At 40.8% G+C, this 6000-nt stretch overlaps 1 protein-coding gene across 13 annotated transcripts in view; it reads right to left on the reverse strand.

Moving 5' to 3' along the window:
• Znf644 (zinc finger protein 644) overlaps positions 1-6000 on the reverse strand; it is a 78976-nt gene that overhangs the window by 60461 nt on the left and 12515 nt on the right. For 2 of the 13 annotated variants that reach the window (XM_031337135.1, XM_031337130.1), the window contains exon 2: positions 5585-5692. The exons of the other annotated variants lie outside the window; for them this stretch is intronic. The gene's annotated coding sequence lies outside the window, so the exon portion shown is untranslated. The remainder of the gene's footprint in view (positions 1-5584; positions 5693-6000) is intronic. 13 annotated transcript variants of the gene reach the window in all.

A 6000-nucleotide genomic window follows, 5' to 3' on the forward strand; every position in this document is an offset into this window, starting at 1 on the left:
CACAGCAGATGGAGAAAACCCATGGGGCCTCAACTCTACAAAAAGAACTCTAGGCAACAGAGGCAAGCTGGGAGTGAGAGTCTTCCCTAGAGAAGAGCATACCAACGGGTTAGCCAGTTCCAATGGTCAGCTCCAAAGAGTCACATAAAATATTATATGGACCAGATAGAACATATTTAGGAATATATAACAACTAGAGGCAAAAGGAAGTCATGAATTAGAAGAGCAGAAAAGGGAATACAAGAAGGTCTGACCAAGGGAGAAATCTAAATGCAAACTCAAAAGTAAGATTTAAAAAAACAAAAAAAAAAAAAGACTATCTACTCTTCCAGAGGACCTGGGTTCTGTTTCCACCACCTACAGTCACACCCACCTATAACTCCAGTCTCAGTGACCCAACACCCTCTTCTGGCCTCTATGGGTACTGTATGTACATGGTACAGAGTTCAGAGTTACAGGCCAGCCAAGCACCCATACTCTACACATATAAAGAGAATAAAATCACAAGTGTATTCTGTTCTCACATAATCACCCACCAGGAGGTAGTCTTTTCTCTAACCACAATGGTTCTTGAGCTGACCCTGTAAGGAATGGTAGCAGAGCATGTCAAAGGCATACAGACTTCAGCAAAAGGTCACAGGGCATAGACCACTAGTTTTTTAGAATCCTGCCGCCACCATTCAAACACTCTACTCAGCTAAAGTCTGACAAGATGTCTCACTGCCTCACCCATGGTAGAGCAGCTATAGCTAAGGCCAGAGGCACTGCTGGCTGACCCATCCACTCACGCGAATAGCACATTAACTCAATTTTCTCAGCCACCAAGGTCCTTTATAGTAACACCTCACCTAAACTTCTTCACATTAACATGGCCTATGGACATGGATAACATGCAAATTGTAACTTTCCTATTTAAAACAAGCACACACCTTTAATCCCAGCACCAGGAGACAGAAGCAGGCGGATGGATCTCTGTGAGTTTGAGGCCAGCCTAGTCTACAGAGTGAGTTCCAAGATAGCCAAGGCTGCACAGAGAAACTGTGTCTCAAAAAAACCAAAACATAAGAACATAAACTGCCAAAACTGACTCAAGATATAAGAACTCTAAACAGACCTACCAGGAAGGGGTCCAGCTGATGTCTCTGAGGTCAACATCTATGCCAGATATCTGAAGAATTAGCATCACTCTTCAAAGTCTCAAAAAGCTAGAATATTCCTGAACTCTGCTAGGACAATATAAGTCACACACCAAAAAAAATATATATATATATATATTCTAATACCCCTTACAAATGTAAGCCATAAAATTTTACTCTACAAATACCCCTAATCCAAAAATTTGAAATCTAAAGCTCCTAAATCCAAAACTTTAGGGGCATCTGATGGTCTATTGGTATTTTCCACTTAAATATTCAGAACAAAAAAAAAAAAGACCTCTGAAATCTTCAACAGTTCTGGTTCCAGGGGCTGGAAAGGGCTCAACCAGGGTTTTGTTTTTCCCAAAACCACGAAGAACTGTTTCTCCTCCCGCCCCAATCTGAACTGGCTCCTCTTCCAACAAGTTCTTGGTTCTCCCTCCGCCACCACTGCAGGAATTCTATGCACTCAACTCTAGAATGGGATCGCTCCTCTGAGTTAACGCCATCATTTCCCATTTAACATGTGCCTTTCAGTAGCCTCCTCAGGCATACTGCACCTCAACTAAAAATTCCAACCAGATTTTGGCTTTATACCTGCTCCCACACTTGACAAGTTAACATAGTGCAAAAGGAGCCATAGAGTACCTTTCCTGCAGTCTTGAGAGCATCCCCACTACCAACTAGTTTCCAATGCTGACTTGTAATCCTTTTCTTGAGTAAGGGGAAGCACTTCCTTATTTCTGCTTGTCTGAAACTTCAGCATGGACATGTTTTCAAACACTGCTAAACATTCTGTAAGGCATCTGTGCTTTCCTGGGGAATGAATCCAAGTGATAGGCAAGTGCTCTATCACTGAGCTATAGCCCAGCATGACCCCACCCCTCACCCCCACTATTTTTGTTTTGTTTTTGAGACATTGTCTTGCTATATCACGCAGGTTGAACCACAACTAGTTCCATATAGCACACAGTTCTCAAATTGCAATCCTGCTTCAGGTACAAATGTCCCATGGACAGGCTCTAGTGAATCCCACTGCTATGTAAAACTCAACTCTTGCTCAGTCTCTTAGTTTCTCCATCCATTTCTCCTAGGCTATAATTTGTTTTTCCCATGTTGAACCTCCAAAGTGTTCTAATTTTACCGTCTCTGCTGTGTACCCATTTTTACCTTTTGTGGGAGACTTGACTTTACCATTCAATCTTCTATTAAGATTCTGAACTCCCAACTCTTATGTGTGTAGTGTTCTCAACTTCCATCCTGCTACTCCATAGTCTACATTTCTATGACTCTTCCTTAATTTGTAAACTTTTTTTTTGTTTTGTTTTTCGAGACAGTTTCTCTGTATAGCTCTGGCTGTCCTGGAACTCACTCTATAGACCAGGCTGGCCTTGGACTCAGAAATCCACCTGCCTCTGCCTCCCAAGTGCTGGGATTAAAGGCGTGCGCCACCACCGCCCGGCGAATCTGTAAACATTTTATCGTGTTCTTGCAGTGTTTCTGTATCTACTTCCTTCTCTACCATTTTTGGCCTTTTCTCAAATATTTGATGATCCTCAGTTCTAAGAGTAAACACTTTTGAAAGCTTCTCAGAAGCTGTCTGTATGGGTTGTACCACTACAGTGCAGTCAAGCTGAACCAGTACCTGGGTCTTCTATTATCAACTGACATTTGTTTTTTTATCACATCAGTGTGCTATAAAAGGATGAATTTTCCAATTTTGCATCGGGATAGGATCCCAACAGCCACAGCTGAGAGGAGAAAACAGGCTGGTGTTGATTACTAGTACAGCCTGTAACTATCTGGTCTATCCTCGAGTTCCGCTACGATAGCCTTACCCTGAGTTGTGCCTAGTTATTCTTATCTACACAGATCTTCCAGTTCAGACTAAGAAAAGAAATTTGAAGGGAAAAGATCCATGAGTGTTGCCTGTTTCACAGACTTACTAGTCCCTGTACCCACCAACTCACGACCACCTGGAGGCCCCTTCCACTGAGCATTAGGAGGTTTCTCTACAAGGGTAGTCACCCCTTGCTACCAGGGTGTACTTTAGTGATCATTCTTTTAATCCCGTATTATAATTCTAGTGGGATGCTGATACTAAACGGCTCTTTAACCTACCATGTTCAAATAAAGGATGATACTGTTTTCACTTTCGAGTAAGGAACAGTAGTTACTCTAGTTACTATCACTTAACTTTAAGTTTTACTACACTCAAGTAAAATAACAGTCTATAGAATTTCTCTTCTCTAAAATTAAAACCCTCTTTGAGGCTTTATACAACCTTCTTTAAAAGATTTCTATGCAGGAGCAACAAGTGCTCACAATTCACAAGTCATCTCTCCAGCCCCAATATAAAACTTTCTAAAACATTTTTTAATAAAACCAAATTACAGGAATGAGAAAATATGTACTCTCCTGGGAACATTAGGAATATTTTATTAAATAAAACATTTATATTCAAATAAGTCCAGTCTTTAGTTATGGTTTATAAAATTCTAAAAGTAAATTAAAATTCAACCCTGAGGTTATCAACTTGAGAAATACTATTGTTTATGTCTCAAAGCAATTTTTAATCACAAATTTAAGCCTAATACTGTGTTTAATACACTGAATAGTTAATTAAATTCCTCTTTCACTCAATTGGTTTAGCACAGAGGTATCATCTGCTTGCTTTAGTGTTTTAGTAGTGTTTTCACCTTTTTTTGTTTTCATTAGTTATCACTTGTTAAAGCACACCAAGGCCAGGCAAAGTGGCACAAGCCTTTAACTCCAGCTCAGGAGGCAGGTGGATCACTGAGTTTGCAGCCAGGCCAGCTTAGTTTACAGAGTGAGATCCTGTCTTAAACAAAGGGAAGGGAAGGGGAGGGGAGACAGGAGAAGGAAGAGGAAGAGGGGTAAGTAGGGGAAGGAAGGGGAGGGGAAGGAAAGGAAAAAGAAAAACAAAACAAACAAAACCCAGCAAATTTGTAATGAATAAGAAGTAGAAATCAATTCTGTCTCAGGTAATTACATTTGAAAAGAAAACCACTGAATTAGGCTTAGAGAAAGAGATAACCAGGAGGCAGCCAGAAAAGCAATTCCCCCAGCAAAGGGAGTCTACCCAGAGTTCCTTTATAACAGCATAGCCAGCCTAAGGCATTTACCAGATCACACAGGACTTCTGAAATTGCCTCTAGGTCCTCCACCTCTCCTATGCAAAGTGCTTCCAAAGATGCAGGTTCAGAGTGTCTGACAGTCACGTAATATCAGAGTGTGTCTGCTCCTGCAGGTACCCATTTTGTCATTACTACTCAACTTACAAGCACCCACAGCCACAGCAAGCATGCCAGTGGTTCCGCTGCTCACACAGCTCAGAAGCCAGTGGGAGGAGTGGGACCTGAGGAAAGCTGTGCCTCCTGTGTCCATACACTATCAAAGAGCGGTTTTCTGCTGCCTCTCCTTGCTCGTCCAATCTATATAAACTCCCAGGTTGAAAAATGTAAATGAAACCTCTAGTTCCCACTTGACAGCCCGGAAATGTCTTTCCTTTAGCTGATTTGGGGGACAAAAGGTAATTCAGACAGAGTCAAATTTAACTATTTTCCCATGTTTCTAAAAGCTACTATTAGGTTTCAGTAAGCTAATACTATTATGGCTAAAATATAAGTTTATTTCAAAACTAACAGTTACTAACTTAAAACTGTAAGACTCTATTTACTCCAATATTTTTGAACTCTTTTAAAAAGCAGAATATTTAAATGTTATTATGGCTGTAACTTTCATGTTTTTCCTAATTCTACTCCAAGAATAATCTTCTACACATACACTTCTAGACATTATAAAGCATAATATACATTCAATCAAGGAGCTTTTAGAAATTCTAGTAAAGATAAGTTATCTGAACTATAAAAACGTGTACCAGTCACGGAACTTAATATGTAAGGACTTCCTGCTAGTGCGGGGCACAGGCACAGCTCAGAGGCGGAGCACCTGGCCAAATGTGAGGCCTAACTTCTTCCCACCTCTAGTGCAGGGGAAAGTGTCTCTAGTGCTAAGTTTTCAAAATAGGTACCTATTTAATAACAGAAACTGATGGTCCAGATCATTAACTTTAACTATTGCCTGGTTTTCTATCAGCTCTTATATCAATTGTCTTACACTGTGACTAATGTGCTATTTTAATTAAAATTCAGCATCACATTCCATTGAACTCAAATATTTCATCCAAAATTCAATCATTACAGTATAACTTTCTTGGGTTTTGATGTGGGTTTTGTTTTTGGAGAAAGGTCTGTGTGACCCTGACTGTCCTGGAGCTCACTATGTAGACCAGGCCAGTCTCAAGTGTTTTTGCACCAAACTTTTAACAAAAACTCAAGTCCCTGAGTCTTTTATGGAAAGACCTATGTATTTTAAAATTTATAACTCGGGGCTAAAAAGATGGCTCAGTGGTTAAAAACACTCACTGCTCTTCCAAAGGTCCCAAGTCTGATTCCCAGCACCTGCATGGCAGCTCACAACTGCCTGATGCTGTCTTCTGGTGTGCCGATGTACATGCAGAAAAGCACCCATATCTATATAAATGCATAAATAAGTTTTAAAAATTTATAACTCAAATGTAAACTTTATCACCAACTAAATGGTTGAATACAGAAAATAGTAACACTGTTCCACTTTGTGAATAGTACATGTTCCTGTGAGGCCATGCGTTCATGTCTGTTCCTTTATTCACAGGTGTGCCTGCCTGTGAGATGTGCTGAAGCTGTAAATTCAGCTATACTTACACTGGCCTGGGAAGTAGCTCCACAGACCCAGCTGCCTCCTCAACCGCCACCCCACCACCACCACCACCCACACCCACCCACACCCACCCCCCCACCTC

Source organism: Mastomys coucha, unplaced genomic scaffold, assembly GCF_008632895.1.
Source record: "Mastomys coucha isolate ucsf_1 unplaced genomic scaffold, UCSF_Mcou_1 pScaffold22, whole genome shotgun sequence".
Lineage (NCBI taxonomy): Eukaryota > Metazoa > Chordata > Mammalia > Rodentia > Muridae > Mastomys > Mastomys coucha.